The sequence below is a fragment of the Rutilus rutilus genome (genome assembly GCF_951802725.1).
Source record: "Rutilus rutilus genome assembly, chromosome: 23".
Classification (NCBI taxonomy): domain Eukaryota; kingdom Metazoa; phylum Chordata; class Actinopteri; order Cypriniformes; family Leuciscidae; genus Rutilus; species Rutilus rutilus.
In genome coordinates this window covers 28,419,068-28,441,352 of record NC_140233.1, presented here as the reverse complement: position 1 = coordinate 28,441,352, position 22,285 = coordinate 28,419,068, and the positions used below count along the sequence as shown (strand labels likewise).

General features: G+C 40.3%; 2 long non-coding RNA genes and 1 gene segment (V, D, J or C); 2 read left to right on the top strand and 1 right to left on the bottom strand.

Moving 5' to 3' along the window:
• The first annotated feature begins 3,336 nt into the window (after positions 1-3,336).
• LOC311282508 lies at positions 3,337-5,262 on the top strand. The gene is made up of 5 exons (XR_014625951.1): positions 3,337-3,780; positions 4,237-4,277; positions 4,410-4,441; positions 4,538-4,585; positions 4,832-5,262. It is a non-coding gene; the product is annotated as an uncharacterized lncRNA (long non-coding RNA).
• A 24-nt stretch (positions 5,263-5,286) lies between these two features.
• On the top strand, positions 5,287-6,475 carry LOC311282509. Its single transcript, XR_014625952.1, has 3 exons — positions 5,287-5,376; positions 5,465-5,580; positions 5,686-6,475. It is a non-coding gene; the product is annotated as an uncharacterized lncRNA (long non-coding RNA).
• Positions 6,476-15,623: 9,148 nt separating this feature from the next.
• On the bottom strand, positions 15,624-17,579 carry LOC311282763 (immunoglobulin lambda constant 7-like). The segment is given in 3 exons: positions 17,508-17,579; positions 17,245-17,296; positions 15,624-16,153 (listed from the first exon to the last, which is right to left on the bottom strand).
• Positions 17,580-22,285: the final 4,706 nt, after the last annotated feature.

The following is a 22,285-nucleotide window of genomic DNA, read 5'->3' as shown; positions in this document are numbered from 1 at the left end:
TGTCTTGTATATTTTTCTAGCACAAACACAAGTACATAACTACAGCTGCTTGAATCTGCTGCGACGAATCTCAAACACTGTTTTTCGCTTTCAAGTGACAAGTTTCGCGCGCTCTCCCTTTTGCACCAAGTGCACCGTGAAATGTGGGGCAAAAGTGAGTTGTGCATCTGTAGAGGCAGTGGGCGGAGCCTACATGAATATTCATGAGTTTCCCGGGCATGCGCGTGGAGCTGCTCATTCTAGTTCACGCTCCTCGTTTCTCAGCAGGTTTAATGGATTATTTAAAAAAAGGTAAATATAGTTTCAGCGCGAACTTAAACTACAATTGTGTATCGTTTTGTTAAATTCATAATGTTTTTATTAATTCGTCACTGACTGAATGATTGCTGGCATTCACTTCGTGTAGGCCTATATACAGTAGCTACAGCAAACTTCAACTCGTCGTATAAATTGCACCTTGCGAAGCTTTAAAACTGTGGCTTTTACTAATTGTTATCATTTGTTGACTGCAATAAATTAAATAAACCCTCATAAATGTTTCTGTGGGCTAACACTTTTTAAAATATATATAATATATCCTGGTGTGATTGTTCTTAAATTCTTGTTCGTTTAAATAAGCCAAATTATTTAAGACCAAACTCAAGCATGAATGTGTTGCTTTAATACATACGTACAATTTGGATTAAACAAAATTGTATGGACAAAAGTGGATAAATTACATTTGATACAACTAGGTTACTGTAAATGAGAAACAAAAAACATTTAACATTATTTTACATAATAAGGGCATGCGCGTGGAACTGCTGCTTCTAGTTCACGCTCCTCGTTTCTTAGCAGGTTTAATGAATTTAATGAAATGGAAAGGTAAATATAGTTTCAGCGCGAACTTAAAATACAATTGTGTATCATTTCATAAAGTTCATAATGTTTTTATTAGTTTGCAACTTTGCACGTTTTGTGCATTCCTTAATGACTAAATGATTGCTGCCATTCACTTCGTGTAGGCCTATATAAAGCACAGCAAACTTCAACTCGTTCATTTCGTTGTGCTTTTCCTCTGTACATTGCAATGCTTTAAACTGTCTTTTGTTATCATTTGTTGAATGTCACTGCAATAAAAAAATAAAATAAAAAAATTACGTTCCACTTTTACCATAAAACCAAAAATTCCAGAACACCTGAATGATTACAGCAACACTTATTTCCAACAGAAGAGCAGAATATTCCTAAATACATGAACCATTACCATTTAATTTATTTATTGCTAAGCTCTTCTGATACCTTACCTTATGAAGCTTTACAACTGTGTCATCTCTGGCTATAATCTCTGGGAAATAACTCCACAACCATATCCATGTCCAAATAAACATTTTGCACCCTACACTGATGTTTCTCTGTGTCATGTTCTTTCTTTGACCTTATGTGTTGCTCTGTGTGCGTGGATGATACACAATGATGACCATTGATACAAATGCATGATCTACTTCTGACTTGAACTCTTGAAAATGAAATCTTTAAACTTTGTTGGATCAATGTTAAAACATGACATTCTGGCATTTAAGATTTGCATGACAAAAGTTTGGAATCACTATGATTTAAGAAATGTTATACTTTTATAGCAGGCAAGGTCAATTTCCACACTTCATTAAGCAGCACAACCACTTTCAACTGTGATAATAATCAGAAATGTTTCTTGAGCAGCAAATCAGTATTAGAATGATTTCTGAAGGGTCATGTGACACTGAAATCTAGAGTAAAATGAGCTCTGCCATCACAATATATATTTTTTAAAACATTAAAATAGAAAACAGTTGATAAAAATATTTCACAATAATTACTGTTTTTCAGAAATATGTAGTCTTGGTACCTTAGAGGTACCTTACCTAAGAACCTTACTAATACCAAACTTTTGAACAGTGTATATATTATTATATCAAAACCAGCACAAGCACACCTTGCAATCAAAACATTAAAAATAATATTGTTACATTATTTTGCCAGTATGCTTGTAAATATTTTTTTAGAACATCAAATTGGTGGCTTATTATATTCCGTAAAATAATGCTAAGTGTTTTTTTGTTTCTCATTTACAGTAACCTAGTTGTATCAAATGTAATTTATCCACTTTTGTCCATACAATTTTGTTTAATCCAAATTGTACGTATGTATTAAAGCAACACATTCATTCTTGAGTTTGGTCTTAAATAATTTGGCTTATTTAAACGAACAAGAATTTAAGAACAATCACACCAGGATATATTATATATATATTTTAAAAAGTGTTAGCCCACAGAAACATTTATGAGGGTTTATTTTATTTATTGCAATCAACAAATGATAACAATTAGTAAAAGCCACAGTTTTAAAGCTTCGCAAGGTGCAATTTATAGGACGAGTTGAAGTTTGCTGTAGCTACTGTATAAAGGCCTACACGAAGTGAATGCCAGCAATCATTCAGTCAGTGACGAATTAATAAAAACATTTAACAAATTGAACAAAACGATACACAACAGTTTAAGTTCGCGCTGAAACTATATTTACCTTTTTTTAAATAATCCATTAAACCTGCTGAGAAACGAGGAGCGTGAACTAGAATGAGCACACGCATGCCCGGGAAACTCATGAATATTCATGTAGGCTCCGCCCACTGCCTCTACAGATGCACAACTCACTTTTGCCCCACATTTCACGGTGCACTTGGTGCAAAAGGGAGAGCGCGCGAAACTTGTCACTTGAAAGCGAAAAACAGTGTTTGAGATTCGTCGCAGCAGATTCAAGCAGCTGTAGTTATGTACTTGTGTTTGTGCTAGAAAAATATACAAGACATTTGTGAGAAAATATTCTACAAGTGTGCAACTCTCATTGGATGAATTCACATACTGATGTGCAGATGAGCTAAATTTCTCCGTGACTTCACATTTTTTTATGCAGGTGTTTAAATGCGTTTTGCACCATATTCACTGCAGCAACTGTAGCAAAAATGTGAGCGTATGAGTTTCTTAATTTGTGATTTGTAGAATAGGATTTGTGCACCTGCAATGAAGTATTTGAGAAGGTGTAACTGTTGTGTTGTGTTTGTGGAAGATAAAAAAAAGTCTACAAGTTTGCAACTCTTAAAACATTTCTCTCTGTGACTTCAAATTTACTGATACACATGTGTGGCTATTCTCTACAACTACAAATTTCACTGTCACAGGCGTTCAGTAGTTTTGCACCAAAAATACCTCCATAGATCTGAGCTGAGCTGGACGATGATATCACGGTTTTCTCCAAAGTGGCTATATATATACACATTTAAATGTATTTATTTATTTATACAACAAAATGAATCACCACTGAACTGACTTAAGCTGGACTGTGAAGCTATTTTCTTCTGGAAACAAACTGTCTTGCATTACTTTCCTGTTATCTCTGTAAAGCTACTTTGAAACAATCTGTATTGTAAAAAGCACTGTATAAATAAAGGTGACTTGATATTTATTAAAAAGGTAGAAGGAACCTGAGCTTTTCTACTCCACTGAATTGAAGACCGAGGTCACTACAGTTAAAATCTCTTGCTGATTTAATCCACCTTTAAACTATTAATGTCTATGAACAAATATGTATTTTTATGTTTGTGTGCCTCAGCATTTCTGAGTGAACACCGCTGGTTTACTCACTATTTTAAAGTGTACTGTCGATCACGTGATATGACGTCATGACGTGCAGCTGACGTTACCTGAAAAATCTGTCCAAGATGGCTACCCTCTCGAGCGACGTGTATCAAGAATGAAACAACTTGTAAGTAAACCAAAACACTTCAAAACTACTTTGCTTGTTGTAATATTGTAAGAATATCATATTACACGTGATATTTGACTGTTGGACGAGGCTAATTTTAAAGTTGCAAGCGCGGTGCCGCGGGCGCGATTGCCGTCAGTCCGCCTGCTAGTTACAGATAATATCCTGTGTACTGTTAATGTCGTGGCAGGGCAATAATGTTAACGTTAGTCAATACCTCTTTTCAGCAAGCGATAGTCCTTCTGTTTTTGAGTGTGTTGCTGCTGTTTGTGTTAAGCGCCCTGCTCTGGCAAGTTCAATGTGATGTTATCTACATGCACCCAAATGAGCTAGTGGCTAACGTTTAGCAGTTACATTAACTTTTACTCAAACAAAGTTAAGGTTATGGACATAATAGTTACCGAATGAACTATGCAAGTTTTTATTAAACCCTTTACAAACGTCTTTTCATTATAGGTTTAAGTGGAAGGAGTGCAGTGAGCATCCCCAAAATCAAGGTGACTCAAATGTTAATTTAGGCTGTAACTATTTTTCACCATTTCTTTTATTTGGAGCCTAATTCATTAGCATCAATCAAACGTCTCTTAAAAATTAAATATCTTGCTGTCTGTTTTTGTGTGCATGTGCAGACCTACATTGTCACCAGAGAGCAACTTTATCGGTAAGTTACATTCAGTTGAAATTTTGTATCATTAATTTGTAAAGAGGTTGATTGCATAATTTGACTGGTTTCATATTGATTGTTTTATCTGTGCAGGTGAAGGACTTCTTGGGGAAATGGCCGGCTCTTCGGATTGAATCACAGGTAAAACAGACTCACTTCTCTTTTCTGCCACTCTTCACACATATTTCACTGCCAAATTTTTTATATGTATCACATTCAAGTGGAACAGCAAATGCCACTATTCACTGTGTGTAAGAACTATCACTTTGCATGTGACCATGTTGCTCAACAATGTATTTTAACGGAACATGTTGCATCACAAATGTGTTTTCTGTTGCAAATCGAGTATTAGTCTTTTTATATAATTATTTTTGTTTGTTTTTGTAGCTTTGTGCTAAGTTCCAACGCATCACAAACGTCAACATACGGAACCAGTTCTATGCTGTGCTTGACCAACACACACCTGCACTGGTGGCCTTGTATAGGCAGAAGGCGGCACGAACCAGAAAGATATCAGAGGCGCCGCGTGACATCTTAAAGACTTATGAACTGATATGTTTTGTCTCTTATGTTTACTGTGATGGCCAACTTATTCAAACTGAAAATTCAGTTTTGTGGTTCTTGCAGATTGTGAATCCACTTAAACGCTTTTTAATTTCAAACTTTACAGGAATCCGTAAAGCGCCTCCATAATTCAGAGAACAACCCACACAAATACGATCCACAAACCGGGTAAGACTGCGTATTGTATACTGTAAATGTTAGTTTAATCTACCACTATATGGATTTGAAATACTAAAACTGAATTTCATTAATGATGCCTGCAACTTTTTCCCCCAGAATAAATTCATCACATAACCTGGCTGTAACCACTAACCTCTTCGAAGAATTAAGGACAACTTTTACAGACGTTGACCCTGAATGTGCAAAAGGTAATCTTAAAGATGTTGTAATCATTTTAATGTCCTCTGTTTTACTTAGTTTTATTGGCATTACATTTATTTATGATTTATTTAACAGGTTGCAAGACGTATTTTGAGACTTTGCAGAGGAAGTATTCTTTGGCTCAGCCTGAAAAGGCCCAGAAAAGAAACACTATGAAGAACACTGCAAAGAACCGTCAACGAAAGAGACGGGTAAGTTAAGAAACTGGTTAAGCAGTTTTTTTAGTTTTTGTTTTTCAGAATGTAACTATCCTCCTCTCTGTGTTTTAGTGGTTAAATTACTGTTATGTTTTGCAGATGCTGGAGACCATGTCCAGTGTTGTACAAACCCAACACAGAAAGGGAACTGTGGAAGACTGCAACAATAGAACTGATGTCTGATGAAGATGCTATTGCTGATGGAAGGCCAGTGTGGATGCTGAGGTCTCCACCAAACAGAACCACAGAGTTATCTGCTCTCTGCCAGGTACTACAAACCAGACTAGAGGCTGACCCACGCTACGTCACACCACCAGTGCATCATGGCACTTTGAAAAAATGAATATTTACATATATACACTTTAATTTCTATATTTATTTATTGATCTCGTTTTATATTGTATACTTTGTATATTTGTTCCTTTTTGATGTGCATGTTGCTGATCTCCACGTTTTGTATTTTATTCCTTTACACCTTTGTTAACATTTCTTTTTCCCCATTCATTTTAATGTATGTTTATAATGTTCTTTGGAATGTTCATGTTATATTTGTTTTTGTTCCTTTACATTTTCATCCCCTCAAATATTTGTGTTCCCCCATTCCTTTTTAATGCTTGTTTATAATGCTCTTTGTAATGTTTTATTTACCTTAATAAAAATGTCAGACTTTCTCATTGTTCTTTGTGTGTGTTTTTAAAATTATATTTGAATGTATTAAAATTGGGGTAAGGGGGGTTTAGTGTATACTGAGCAATATCTGCATAGCTGGCCTATAACCAATCAAATCACTGTGCAATAAGGCCTAGGGTGGGTTATGTTCTAAAAGTAACCAATCAAATCACTTTCCTGGGTTTTCAATGTGTCCTGTCCTCCAATAGTGGTCTGGGTAATGGGAGTGGTTTTAAAAGAAAAGGACCAATGGGGGGGAAGGCCAAAAGGTGCACAAAGGTGTGAAAATGTTCTCTTGAAAAATCCTTTGAGGGATTACTTGCCATGGCAACAAATGGCTGTAGCACGGGAGTATACGTCCACAACATACATCCGATTTGGTATCATTTCGGATGTATACGGACATATACAGACCCATGGAATTTGAGCTATCCGGCTAGTATACTCCTGGATTCTTCCGAATTTCAGCAGTGTATACAGGAGTATACTGGTCCGGATACACCTCTTTTCATGCAGTGTGACTACATTAGTGGCTGCTGTCACTTTAAGATCTGCCGCTGCTGACGGGCTCTTACGCATCTCATTTTCTCATTTACTCTTGTTCATTTAAGACTTTATGTAACTAATTTAAGACTGCTTTTCTGTTATGAGGATACTCGACAAAACGGATATTTTAGCATGTGTTGTTCGTTCAAGCGCGAAAGAGAACTGCCCAGCAAAACTGATTCTGACGCGCTGTCTGTGCGCTCGACACTGGCGCGAGTCTTTCTGTGCGTTGTGTGTGTGAGTGTGTGTGCGTCAGGACATTCACAGACAGCGCGATACCTGCTCATTATAACTTTCAGTGAGGTATTTTTAGTGTGTACAAGCGACGTTCCTGGACGCGGCTGCGCGCATGACGCAGACAGGCGCTCCATGTCCTGCTCCTCTGTGGCGATGACGGCGTGCGGTTAAAAAATCATAACAAACTAATTTGAAAGTGGGGGGAGACGAACGGTATTTCGAAAAGCGCCCGTGAGTGAAAGGCACACATTTCGTTATCTGCTTACCTTGATTGTCATCCAAACTTTCAAACGTGCATCAGTGGCTCCAACTCCGAACCTGTGCTCTGGACTCTCTCTGAACTTCTCACATGCAACTGATGTATCAGGTGCAAGGTTTTCAGCGAATCAACAATCAGAGAAAACTGCAGTGAGAACGTTGTAGGCAGATATTACAGCTGTGGGCCTTAAACTCCTCTCCTGTCATTAATACGCTGTGGTCTAGTCATCAACAGAAAATGAACAGATTGAGAGGGGAGAAAAATGGATTTTGGCGTGACATTTCTTGCGCGTGCGTGAGAGCGTGAGATTGATGCTGAAAGCGTGAGTGTCACGCCAGATGCGTGAGAGTTGGCAACCCTGGACTAAAAGCGGTTTGAGTTTTTCTTTGTTCAGTTTGCACACTGAATATGGGTTGGAGCTCTTCATTTTGAACTCTCAAAGTGCACCAGATTGATGAATTTAACATTAAACTGCGTTTAGGGCGTTCAAAGATGGTTGGTGTTTATGATCATATGTAGTGGGCCGGTCTGGGCCAAAATGCCAGGGTCGATTTTTTTTGTCCCAGTCCAGCCCTGCGAGTGTCCTGGCATACAATATTATGCACAACTTCTAATTTCCTTAAATATTTTTAACAGAGATGAATATGTTACCGTGAACTCAATAGACACGTTCATAGAAAAAAACCCTAGGTTTAAATAAACCACAATTATCAATATACAACATATACAACATACCCTCTAATACTCACAGGTCGCTTTATTGCTGCAAATAACTATATCAGTGTAGCCTGGGTGCCAGCCTGAACCCCGCCCACAACATTTTTTGGTCGGGAAGTTCGGTCTGGACTCGATCCGTTGAGGAGTAATTATGCTCGGCTCCCAGAAGGCCGAGCCAATCAAATTGCCAGGGCGGGCTTTAATCGATGATGGACAGATGATCTGCGGTTACGTAATCACCCACGTCACCAAAGAGCGCTTGGGTTGAATTGGTTTTCAACAAAGACGACTGCCGCTGGAGAATTGAGATGTTTAGATTCCGCTATCGCGTCTGTTATAAAATAAATCGACAGCGCATTAATTTTAAAAGACGAACAGAGAACCACAATCAAGGCATTTGTCGATCGGAAAGATGTGTTTGCCATCCTTCCTACGGGATTCGGCAAAGGTTTAATTTATCAGCTGACTCCGATGGTCGCTAAGAAGATGGGACGCAATGAAAACCCTGTGGTCATTGTGGTTTCTCCTTTGGTCGCACTCATGGAGTGCTTTATTATTACTTTACTCATTACTTTACTACTTCTTCCTGCGTGTGTGCAGTTGAGCTCTGTTGACAACTATGCCTCGCTCAACATACGTCACTTACTGCGTTGCTCTGATTGGTTGTAGGTCTATCCAATTGAGTGCAGAGTTTTTTTTTCCTGGTTCGGTTAAGACACGCCTCGTAATCACAGCCCTATGGAGCAGTATCAGACTCACATTCTGGCTAGAATATGAGTATGACGAAGTCAGGCTAATATCAGTGAGTTTGATTAAACTCTGCTCACTGTAAGTTGTGTTGGGCTTCTTCTAATCTCATGTTCAGTCTAACTAACTCATATTCAAACTCTTCTGTTTCTCCGTTTGTAGGCCTGAGTTTGTAAATCATGCATTATTCACTTCTGCACATTGCTTTTCCGTAACTTTTGTGATGCTTATTTAGTGATGTAATATTCATAGTGTACATTTCGGTAATACAAGTATAACAGAAATGTTCTACAGAAATGTATAAATATAGCTTTGCCATAGCATTTCACTGATCTTTCATGTATTATAATGATGTATTTCATGTATTTGTTCATGTTGTTCACAATCATGTATTTTGTTCAAAAGATTATACATGCTGCAATGTACACAACAATATAGTATATTAAACTGTTTTTTATTTCAAAGTGTGTAACATTTATATTAATTATTTTTGCACTTTTATTACCATTTTGAATACTGAAAAAAAAAACAGCTTTATAATAAGCTAGTAGTGTAATGCTAATGTATTTTTAATGAACTTAATATTATTGAAGTTGTTTCACAATAATATATTTAATATGCACTTAGTGTAGTATAATTTAAATATATTTCCTTTTCACCTGGGTGACGCAGTGAAAGGAGGATTTTAGGATGACGGGACACTCATTTATAGGAGACTTTATTCAACAGGAAGAACAGCTCGTTCAGCACGTCATACGTCATTACACCAGTGGGTTTCAAACTTTTTTAAGAGCGACCCTTTTTTTTTTTTTTTTATTGATATGACCCACATACTGTAGACCTACAACCATTTACATGCAAACAAGTCAAGCCAAGCAGAAGAATACTCATGCAATGGAGTTAAATGCTCATTTGTCACAAAATCAGCTTAGCACTTTTAGTTCACTCAAAAATGGAAATTCTGTCAGTAATCACTCTCCCTCATGTTGTTCAACCCCCGTAAGACTTTCGTTCATCTTCGGAACACAAATCAAGATATTTTTTATTAAATCTGAGAGCTGGATCACTCCTCCATAGGCTTCAAGGTAATTGCATCTGCCCAGAAAGTTAGTAAAGACATCGTTAAAATAGTCCAAATGACTACAGTGGCTCAACCTTAAGTCTATCAAGTGATGAGAATACTTTTTGTGCGCAAAAAACAACAAAAATAACAACTTTAGTCAACTCTTCATTTTCTTCTGTGTTTCTCTGAGTGAGTTCACGAGTGTAACAGCGCAGCGCTTCTGGGTCGTACGTCAGAACAGAGGATCACTATTTCATATTGTCTGCAGGTAGAACTGAAACACTAGTAATGCAGTTTTCATAATGCAGTTTTTGGGTTAGACTATTGGTCTTTTTATTTAAAGGAATGAAACATTTAAAGGATTAAAAGGGGTTAAAGGCAATCTAGAAAAATAAATGAAGTATTGGGTTGCTCTGTGTACCGGTACTGGGAAAATACCAGTATTTATATATATTATTTGAAACGGTACAATGTCATGATTTTGCTAATTTCGGTACTTATGCTGCTGTTCTGAAGTGTGCTTCCCAAACTGACCCGAACCCGGCAAATGTGACAACATAGAACAAAATGTATAAGGCAGTTGAATCTCACTCAACATGCCCAAAACTATTTAATACACAGGGCAGTAGAAGTAAAATCTGGAAATACTTTGCTTATAAAACTGATACAGAACCATTAAACCTTGCCAAGCATCTGTCACTTGCCCATCCGGACTTGTACAAGACATTAAGAGATCGACAGGCGAGTTCATCATTCAAACGATCTGATTTAGACATTTATTTTCTTCTAACACTGATCAACGCACATACATATGATCATATCGTTTAAATTACACAATGTTACAGCGTGCGTTTTACACGCTAGAACCAAAGATGTCTATATCTCATAATATTTCCACTTAAGTTTAGGCAGGTCTAACAGAATAAAAGTAATCAAATGTAAAAACACTGGATAGTCTTTACTGTTAATACATTAAACGGGAAAATCCTTACAATTAAAGTTAGAAAAATGATGTAGTGACAGACAGGAGCATGTGTTAGGCTGCTGTCACAGATCCAATATACACTACATGCAATGACGCACACTACACCATTTACATTCACACAAGACATAACCGACTGCGTTTATGTGAATACTCAACAAGACGGACATTTTGACATAATTGTGTGTGTATTTGACCGTTTGAGGAAAACATACTCAGTTTTGAATGCGCAAGCTCTTTACAGACGGCTTGTGTGTGCGTTGCTGGTATGAGAGCAAACAAAAGCGTCTCTAAAACAGCTCCAACGTACTATTAAATAATATTAAATCCATTGGATGTTCAAATTGGCAAGGTTTAAAATGATGTGGGCAAGTGATATCCGTCAGCTGTCCCGAAACGCAAGCGAAAGTGTTGTATTGCAGCACACAGCTCATTTATAGTGAAGGCACGATGTCCTTTTAATTTGATCATGTAACCCAGACTAATTTAGGATTATAACCAGTGTTCGAATTGAGGGGGGGCTGGGGGGGTCCGGGACCCCCCATAAGCATCAAGGGACCCCCCATAAGGCCCAAAAAAATTACCTAGGGGGGTCCCCTGGTTTTTCATTAAAACTAAAATAATAGAAACATAATTTATTAGATAATATATATATATATATATTTTTAAATCAAAGTATTGCGCTGCTGCTCCCATTAAAAAGTAATTCAAATTAGATTTGCGTCTGAAAAGACGCTCAAGTGCGCCACACGCTGTTTTCTGAAGGAATTTACAGACTGTTGAATTTATAAATATTTTTTGCGTGTAAATGATACGCACTGCAACCCCCTTGGGTAGGATTAGGGGTGTGGAGTATGTGCGTATTACACGCCATAAAGTGCGTATCATATGCACGCAAAAACTATTTTTGGCGAATAAATGGTACGAGAAATAAATTTCGTGCTATAGATAAGCACTTTCTCGAGAGTCTGGCAGAGTGGATCCTCATTTTCACCTCACGATGACGGTAAGATAATATTTCTTTCTTTTATGATTGTTTGGTAATTTACTGATGTGTAGAATTTCGACATTAACGCTTGTCCGGGACACGTGCCTGTGTTTTTTAAGGGACAAGTGAAAGAGAATTGTACTTGCCCAACCGGACAAATGACCTGATTAAAACAACTTTCAATATCAAAAAAATAAAATAAGAAATAACGTACTTGGTTACTAACGTAACCTCAGTTCCCGGAGAGTAGGGAAAGAGTATAGAGAGTAAAAATTAGGGAAAGAAATGCCCTTTATAAAGCAAAAAAAATATTCTGATAAGAGTGTTTTCCAACAGCGATGTAATGAAACATTGACAATTTAAGTTTGATGGGAGTAAAGTCTCTGTTTAGGCTGGAAATGTAATTTTGACAAAAGAAGAACTTTTATTTTAAATAAATCTTAATTTTAAATCAGCCTACTTCAGTGTGATATGTTATCATATTATCATGCTTAACACTGAGAATTTGAATAATTGAAATGTGATGATCAGATGCAGATATCTAAATCAGAGAATATCATATAGGTTCAGGAGGTTGTCGGGTGGATTATTTATTTTTAACAGCAGATTCGGGGGACTCAAAGTGCAAAAAGGGAAATTCATTGTGGTAATTAATGCATTAATTTACAATATTAGTTAATAAAATATGTTATTAAGGAATTAATACATAACCACTGATCTATATAGAATGACTGGATAGCTCATGACGTCATAAACAGTGAAGCCACCGCGCTGCCATATTGGTGAGCTCACGCTTTCTGTTGAATCAATTGGAAATGTTATGATTTGACTGAGAAAACATTGCCTAGCGAGACACCGTTTTTAAATCTAAAGTCTCCCTGTACATTCTCACAACGCAAACACCCTAAGCATTTAAATGGGTATTTGTTTAAAGTCGGAAATTTTTCCTGCTTATTAAAAATCGCTTTGATACTGTAGTCCAGGCAAAGTAGCGTTTTAGGACAGACTAATTGTACATACTTTTACTATGTAAAGTTTTATTGTGGTAGGAGTAAAGGAAAAAATTAAGCCTATTTGGGTGTATTTTGGGCATATTCGATTAGTGTATAGCTCATTTGCATATTCAAATTCATTTTCAAAGAAACTTGTAATTCAAAATTTTTTACTTTTCATGGGTACTAACATTGTGTAAAGTTTCATTTTGAAAGGAGTAAAGGAAAAAAATAGCCCCATTGGGGTGTATTGTTGCCTGGCCTTACTGGCACACATCTCGGATTCATGAGAATTTAACATATTTCCTCATCTAGGATTTCTTAGGACTTTTAGTATGTTGGTCTGGACACCTCATAGAAATGATCTATGCTGAAAAAAAATCTTTTACAATTAGTTCTATTATTGGCTCCAAAATGAGTTACTTTGCCTGGACTACTGGGTAGAGGAGCTTGGAGAGAGTCTGTCTAGGCTAACAGCTGGTGGCAGTAATGAAGAAGTGTTTTATTTTGTGATTTGCCTTTTGAATGAAGAAGAAGCAGCTTAACTCCTTGTTAAAATACATGTTTAAAATATAATATTTAATTTTTAAGTGTCCAGTGTTCGTTATTCACTTATGGGACTTCCGTGTAGCTTAAGATCAGTGGTATAGCTAGTTAAAACCCCAAAACGTTAGCTAAAACGGCAATTTCTTTGCAAAAGGAATAAAAAGCTGTACGAGAACACTAGTTGGCCTTCACTTAAGAGCTATTTCACAGGTAAGAAAAACAGTTTGATACTATTAATAAAATAGTGAATGCTAAAGACCTATATTTTTGTGAATTGGTGAATATTCAAGTGAATATTGTTTCGTGGCCACGAATTAATAATACCTCTGCACGTTTTACTAATTTGTTCCCTCGTTTTACTATATTGTGGCCACGTTGTAATTCATTAAATCAAAATGAGGGATGGTTGTACTCGTAACAACGAATTATTTAGATCAGTGGACAGGGCGCATATAAGAGAGAGAGAGAGACTCACCATCTTCAATATATTACTTAATCTATTAATCATTTAGAAACGTTATTAGTTGCTGATATAATAATCCTTAAAGGTCCCGTTTTTCGTGTGTTTTTGAAGCTTTGATTGTGTTTACAGTGTGCAATATAACATGTGTTCATGTTTCGCGTGTAAAAAAACACGTGTTTTTCACACAATTTACTTATCTGTATACCGCTGTTTTCACTGTCCTAAGAACGGGCTGATGGCTTCCTTGTTCTATGAAGTCCCTCCTTCAGAAATACGTAACGAGTTCTGATTGTCTGATTGTTCCGTTTCCTGTGTTGTGATTCGACAGCAGCTTAGCGCACGTTGCCCGGAAAGGTCACACCTCTTACCATAACGTGGAGATGCATGCGCTCAGTGTTATTGTAAACATGTCTTTAATATTACCTTCAAGAATCAGACCCGGAGAACATTGATGAAGAGGATTGAGTAGACTTGGACTCCGGGATGAAAATAACAGCGTCTCGACGACATGGCGACAAACACACTCTACAAACGCGACAAACACACTCTACAAACGCGACAAACACACTCTACAAACGCGACAAACACACTCTACAAACGCAACTCTTCCTCTTCTCCGTGGGAGCGCAACAAGACCACGCCCCCTTTTTTGTGTATCCCTGTGGGCGGAGGTTAGTCAAAAAACTGTTCTAGTGACGTCATTAAAGAAGGAAGCAGAGGGATGTAGTCCAAACCGGCCGTTCGCTGTAGGCTTTGAAAGGGGACTTCTGTTAAATAAAATATCTCGCTTGGCATTGAACTTTGAGCTTTATAATTTTACAGATATTATTTATACTCTAACAACAACATTACACACTAACTAAAGTTTGAAACATGGGATCACGAAGAATGGGACCTTTAATTAATGGTTTAGTTCTTCATGAGTCATACACATGATTATCTGTGCATTAGTTAAGCATGAATTATTGGTATTGTAAAGTGTTACCAGTTAAACTTCACAGAGCACATTTCTAGAATGGCCCGGTCCTGCAGATCTGCCTTATACAACATTAGGAGGATCAGGCCCTTCCTATCAGAGCTACACAACTCTTGTTCTCTCCAGACTGGACTATTGTAATGCTCTCTTGGCCTTCCAGCATCAACTGTCAAACCTCTGCCACTGATCCAGACACTAATAACAATATATCATTACAATCAACATCACTCTTGTGTTTATGAAGAGAATGAGTCAGTGTTTCAATACGATCATCATGTTTTAGGTGTAATATATGATCCTGTCAATCAAACTGAACAGACTGCATTCAGTCACTTCTGCTGTCTGGACGTGATGCTTTCCATTTGAGACACACAAACTTTTACATTCTTACACAATTACTGTCACAACGGCTGATTCTTGATCTGTAATCATGTATTATATTTTTAATAAAATTTTCATATACAGTATATTTACACCATCGCCATTAAATGTAATGATTATGTAACAATTAGTGTCAGAACAGCTGATTCTTGATCTTGATCTTTTTTATGATATTTTTATATAATAAAGTTTTTAATCTCCTATAAATGATCAGTTTGTCTGCGCTGCTTCACTAAAGCAGAAGTGAAAGTGTTCCAGTCCAGATCATGTAACCAATCAGAGAGTGAGACTGAAACCCCATTTGCATTGTCAGGGTGGAGTGATTGTGATCCTCTCAGAATAGAGCAGCTCTGTCTCCAGAGACCATGTTCAAACCCCAAGAGCTTTATTTGACATTTACTGCTACATCAACCTTCTGAAAAGCACCTGCATCTTCATCTGTTAGTTGAATGATGTTGTCAGACACAAAGTGAACTTGTTGAGAAGCTTTATTGAATGTTGCAGCAAACACAGCAGATTGAAAGATCACACACACACACACACACACACACACACACACACACACACACACACACACTCAGTTTCAGTATTGAGTTGTAAATCACTACAGCTGCAGCACTAGACTCATGTGAATCCTGCCTGACACAGGACACTCAGATACGGCTCATCTTCAGGAGAGAAACATCAGCACTCAGAGCTCTTGTGGAACGAGACCTCATGAGGAGCTCCATCATGTGTTACTCTGCAGACGTACAGCTCTCCCGCTTCCCAGAGTGCTTTGCTGAGGGTCAGGACGCTACTGCGGCTGTAGCGGCCGTCCTGCTGGCTCTCTGCGCTGGTCAGAACCCCCTCGGTGACCTCTGACCCGTCCAGTGTCCAGCTCACCAGCGCCCCCTGTGGAGAGTAAGAGCTGAGCAGGCAGAGCAGTGCAGCTGAGTCTCCAGAGATCTGCAGAGAAGAGGGCGGCAGCAGTGACACTGAGGGCTTCACTGTGGGACCAGCTGCAGGAGACAAACACAACATATTCACACACACACACACACACACACACACACACACATAAATCATTATAAAACAATATCAGTAACACTTTATTTAAAGCTTTCATACATATTGCATTATAAAAGTATTTTTAATGCATTAATTATGCACTGCTATATACATTAAAGTGCATGTATGATCTAATCAATAAGTGTAACAGCAGTTATAACACATTATCTATTATCAGGCCGATCTGACTGCTTTAATTCCAGCAATTATTCATTCTGAACATAAATATCTTAAATTTTGAGATATTCACCTGAACTGAAAATGTAACTCAATTTCAAACAGAGTTAAAACACAATTGAATCACACAGAATGAACAAAACACTGAATTATAAACATGAGCAAAAGAGATTCAGTATCATTGACTGAACTACAGAAAGGAGCAACATTTACATTCTGATGTCAAATCTCTTTTTTCCATGTATGATTTCTACAATAAAAGATGAACTAAATATGAACTCAGTGTAGAAATAAATGAAGTAAAGACAAACCTTTAATAAACTGAATAAACTCATAGTGAGACAGAAATGCCGTTCTTTTGAATGAATAACTTAATCACTTTACTTAAAGCCCTTATATGTATTGCAATATAAAAAGTATTTTGAATACACATTATAAAGCGTGAATAACTGTAACTGTAGTTATAACACATGATAATATTATCTATTCATTGTTACACCTCCCAAACATTATAATACACTAAAACACATTATAAAAAACTTTGAGATGTAAAAAGAAATTTGCAAATATTTTAATGCATTTTAACTTTGGTTACAAATATTTATAATATATATATATATAATAAAATCTATCTAAATAAATCTAAATAATATATAAAATAATCTACATTAATGATAACATATATGACATTTTAACATACGCTATTGATACCTTTATAATGCATTATACATAAAGGCTTCAAGTAAAGTTTTGCCACAATATCTAATAATCATTATTCTTAATAAATGTTGTTCTTGTTTCAACTGTAAAACACTTTCTGAAATCAAAATTGTATTTTTTTAAATATGTAATTAAATAGACTTACATTTGATCACCAGTTTAGTTCCTCCACCGAATGTGTACCACAGTGATACAATCTAATGAAACGCTCGTACAAAAACCTCTATTCCACTTGAGTGAACACACACTCCAGCAGAGAGAGAGAAACAACACTTCAACACACTGATATTAGAAGATCCTCAGCTCTTCTCAACACTCACTCATTCAGATTTGACTAAATGCTTTCTGATATAACACTGTTTAAAGAAATATATTTGATGAGCTGTGACCTCTGAGGTGACCTTTGACCTCTTTGATCATGGATGATGTTGTGGAGTTTCTCATAATGATGCTTCTGTTCTTCATATGCAGATCAATCATCATGATTCACAGAAAAACCTGCAGCTTCAGACTTCAATCTTCAGTGAAAATCTCTTCAAATAATCTGAGTTTATTGAATATTAGAGCCAAAGTCAATAGAAAGTGTCCATCTATCCATCTTCTACCGCTTATCCGGGGCCGGGTCGCGGGGGCAGCAGTCTAAGCAGGGATGCCCAGACTTCCCTCTCCCTCGACACTTCCTCCAGCTCTTCCGGGGGGACACCGAGGCGTTCCCAGGCCAGCCGGGAGACATAGTCTCTCCAGCATGTCCTAGGTCTTCCCCGGGGTCTCCTCCCGGTGGGACATGCCCGGAACACCTTCCCAGGAAGGCGTCCAGGAGGCATCCGGAAAAGATGCCCGAGCCACCTCAAACTGACCCCTCTCAATGTGGAGGAGCAGCGGCTCTACTCTGAGCTCCTCCCGAGTGACCGGGCTTCTCACCCTATCTCTAAGGGATCGCCCAGCCACCCTGCGGAGAAAGCTCATTTTGGCCGCTTGTATCCGGGATCTTGTCCTTTCGGTCATGACCCAAAGCTCATGACCATAGGTGAGAGTAGGAACGTAGATTGACCGGTAAATCGAGAGCTTCGCCTTGCGGCTCAGCTCCTTCTTCACCACGACAGACCGGTACAGCGACCGCATTACTGCAGAAGCTGCACCGATCCGTCTGTCAATCTCCCGTTCCATCCTTCCCTCACTCGTGAACAAGACCCCGAGATAGGTGAGAGTAGGAACGTAGATTGACCGGTAAATCGAGAGCTTCGCCTTGCGGCTCAGCTCCTTCTTCACCACGACAGACCGGTACAGCGACCGCATTACTGCAGAAGCTGCACCGATCCGTCTGTCAATCTCCCGTTCCATCCTTCCCTCACTCGTGAACAAGACCCCGAGATACTTGAACTCCTCCACTTGAGGCAGGAACTCTCCACCAACCTGAAGCGGGCAAGCCACCCTTTTCCGACTGAGGACCATGGCCTCGGATTTGGAGGTGCTGATTCTCATCCCAGCCGCTTCACACTCGGCTGCAAACCGTCCCAGTGCATGCTGGAGGTCCTGGTTTGATGAGGCCAACACGACCACATCATCCGCAAAGAGCAGAGATGAAATCGTGTGGTCCCCAAACCTGACCCCCTCCGGCCCCTGGCTGCGCCTAGAAATTCTGTCCATAAAAATTATGAACAGAACCGGCGACAAAGGGCAGCCCTGCCGGAGTCCAACATGCACCGGGAACAAGTCTGACTTACTGCTGGCAATACGAACCAAGCTCCTACTCCGGTCGTACAGGGACCAGATAGCCCTTAGCAAAGGGCCCCGGACCCCATACTCCCAGAGCACCCTCCACAAGATGCCACGAGGGACACAGTCGAATGCCTTCTCCAAATCCACAAAGCACATGTGGATTGGTTGGGCAAACTCCCATGAGCCCTCCAGCACCCTGTAGAGGGTATAGAGCTGGTCCAGTGTTCCACGACCGGGACGAAAACCACACTGTTCCTCCTGAATCCGAGGTTCTACTATCGGCCGGATTCTCCTCTCCAGTACCCTGGCATAGACTTTCCCAGGGAGGCTGAGAAGTGTGATCCCCCTATAGTTGGAGCACACCCTCCGGTCCCCCTTCTTGAAAAGAGGGACCACCACCCCGGTCTGCCAATCCAAAGGCACTGTCCCCGACCGCCACGCAATGCTGCAGAGGCGTGTCAGCCAAGACAGCCCCACAACATCCAGAGACTTGAGGTACTCAGGGCGGATCTCATCCACCCCCGGTGCCTTGCCACCGAGGAGTTTCTTGACTACCTCGGTGACTTCAGCTTGGGTGATGGACGAGTCCGCCTCCGAGCCCTCAGCCTCTGCTTCCTCAATGGAAGACGTGACGGCGGGATTGAGGAGATCCTCGAAGTATTCCTTCCACCGTCCGCTGATATCCCCAGTCGAGGTCAACAGCTGCCCCCCTCCACTGTAAAAAGCGTTGGTAGGGCACTGCTTCCCCTTCCTGAGGCGCCGGACGGTTTGCCAGAATCTCTTCAAGGCCAGCCGATAGTCCTTCTCCATGGCCTCACCGAACTCCTCCCAGGCCCGAGTTTTTCCCTTCACAACCACCCGGGCTGCAGTCCGCTTGGCCCGTCGGTACCCATCAGCTGCCTCAGGAGTCCCACAAGCCAGCCAGGCCCGATAGGACTCCTTCTTCAGCTTGACGGCATCCCTTACTTCCGGTGTCCACCACCGGGTTCGGGGATTGCCGCCTCGACAGGCACCGGAGACCTTACGGCCACAGCTCCGAGTGGCCGCGTTGACAATGGAGGTGGAGAACATGGTCCACTCGGACTCAATATCTCCAGACTCCATCGGGATCTGGTTGAAGCTCTGCCGGAGGTGGGAGTTGAAGATCTCTCTGACAGGAGATTCGGCCAAACGTTCCCAACAGACCCTCACAGTACGTTTGGGTCTGCCGAGTCTGTCCAGCTTCCTCCCCCGCCATCGGATCCAACTCACCACCAGGTGGTGATCAGTTGACAGCTCCGCCCCCTCTTCACCCGAGTGTCCAAGACATACGGCCGGAGGTCAGATGAGACGACCACAAAGTCGATCATCGACCTCCGGCCTAGGGTGTCCTGGTGCCATGTGCACTGATGGACACCCTTATGCTTGAACATGGTGTTCGTTATGGACAAACTGTAACTAGCACAGAAGTCCAATAACAGAACACCACTCGGGTTCAGATCAGGGGGGACGTTCCTCCCAATCACGCCCCTCCAGGTGTCACTGTCGCTGCCCACGTGGGCGTTGAAGTCCCCCAGTAGAACGACGAAGTCCCCAGTCGGAGCACTTTCCAGCACCCCTCCCAGAGACTCCAAGAAGGCCGGGTACTCTGCACTGCCGTTCGGCCCGTAGGCACAAACGACAGTGAGAGACCTATCCCCGACCCGAAGGCGCAGGGAAGCGACCCTCTCGTTCACCGGGGTGAACTCCAACACATGGCGGCTGAGCTGGGGGGCTATAAGCAAACCCACACCAGCCCGCCGCCTCACACCATGGGCAACTCCAGAGTGGTGAAAAGTCCATCCTCTCTCGAGGAGTGTGGTTCCAGAGCCCAAGCCGTGCGTAGAGGTGATCCCAACTATTTCTAGTTGGAATCTCTCAACCTCACGCACAATCTCAGGCTCCTTCCCCGCCAGAGAGGTGACGTTCCATGTCCCTGGAGCTAGATTCCGCGTCCAGGGATCGGGTTGTCTAGGCCCCCGCCTTCGACTGCCGCCCGATCCACTTAGCACCGGCCCCTTACGGTCCCTCCTGCAGGTGGTGGGTCCACGGGAGGGTGGCCCCACGTCGCTCCTTCAGGCTGAGCCCGGCCGGACCCCATGGGGGGAGGCCCGACCACCAGGCGCTCGCATACGAGCCCCAACCCCGGGCCTGGCTCCAGGGTGGGGCCCCGGCTGCGCCATACCGGGCGACGTCACGGTCCTCTGTTTTTTCTTCATCATAAGGGGTTTTGAACCGCTCTTAGTCTGACCCGTCGCCAATAGAAAGTGTCAACAATGAAAATATAAAAGGTATTTTGCATGTTCTACACAGTCAAGCATGTTTTCATATTCAAGGTCTGTTCTAAAAGTATCTGGACTGGTTATGAATCTCCACACAAGATCATGAAACGTGAACAAGCTCTAATATGTCTCCATCTTTAACAGTCTGTTTCTTCTCCATTTGATGATTTCAGACACACATGAGGCTTCATGATAGATGGAGTGACACCATGAACTCTGATTAGAGATTCACAATCAGTCCTGATACTTTCTGAACAGATTCATGATTCATGATCTTACTTTAGTGATGGCGGTTCATCTAGTGGAAGTGTAGCAGTGATGATGGTCACATGACTGAATATGGACACAGGGATGGACGTTCATCTGCACATCCTCAGTGTCTCAGGAGTCACAATAAAAATACTAAATAAAGTCATGATTCTGTAACTCTAGTGTATATTAGTTTGTTATCAGCACAAGCTGTTGTAAATCCTGCCCACTTCTTTGCATTGTCAGCACATGCTTCAGTGCTCTGAGAGTGTTTATAGTGCTGTGAGTTTAACACTTCATGACTGAGAGCAGAACAGAACACACTCTTCATCATCACACAAGACTAAACTACAGCAATGAACACAATCAACATCTTCATCTGGACCATTGCACTGTTTATTCAAGGTTTGTGTAGTTTTTATAATTATTATTAATTATCTTAATATGTTAAATATATATGTTTATCATATACTGTATATCATCATATATATAATTTTTGTTTGTGTTTTCTTTCAGAGTGTAGAGGACAGATCACTGTAACTCAGAGTCCATCAATACTAGCAGTTCAACCAGGAGAAGAAGTCAGAATAAACTGTAAAACCAGCAGTGATGTGTATTTGTATAATGGGGTTTATGATGAGTTAGCCTGGTACTCACAGAAACCTGGAGAAGCTCCTAAACTCCTCATATGCAGCAACATACCGTTTTACTGGAACTCCATCTAGATTCAGTGGCAGTGGATCTGGCAGAGATTTTACTCTGACCATCAGTGGAGTCCAGACTGAAGATACAGGAGATTATTACTGTCAGAGTTTACACTGGCCGGGCAGCACTAGATGGTTCACACAGTGATAAAGAGTCGTACAAAAACCTCTGTCAGTCAGACGTCACAGTGACTGCACTGATACAGCTGAGAGA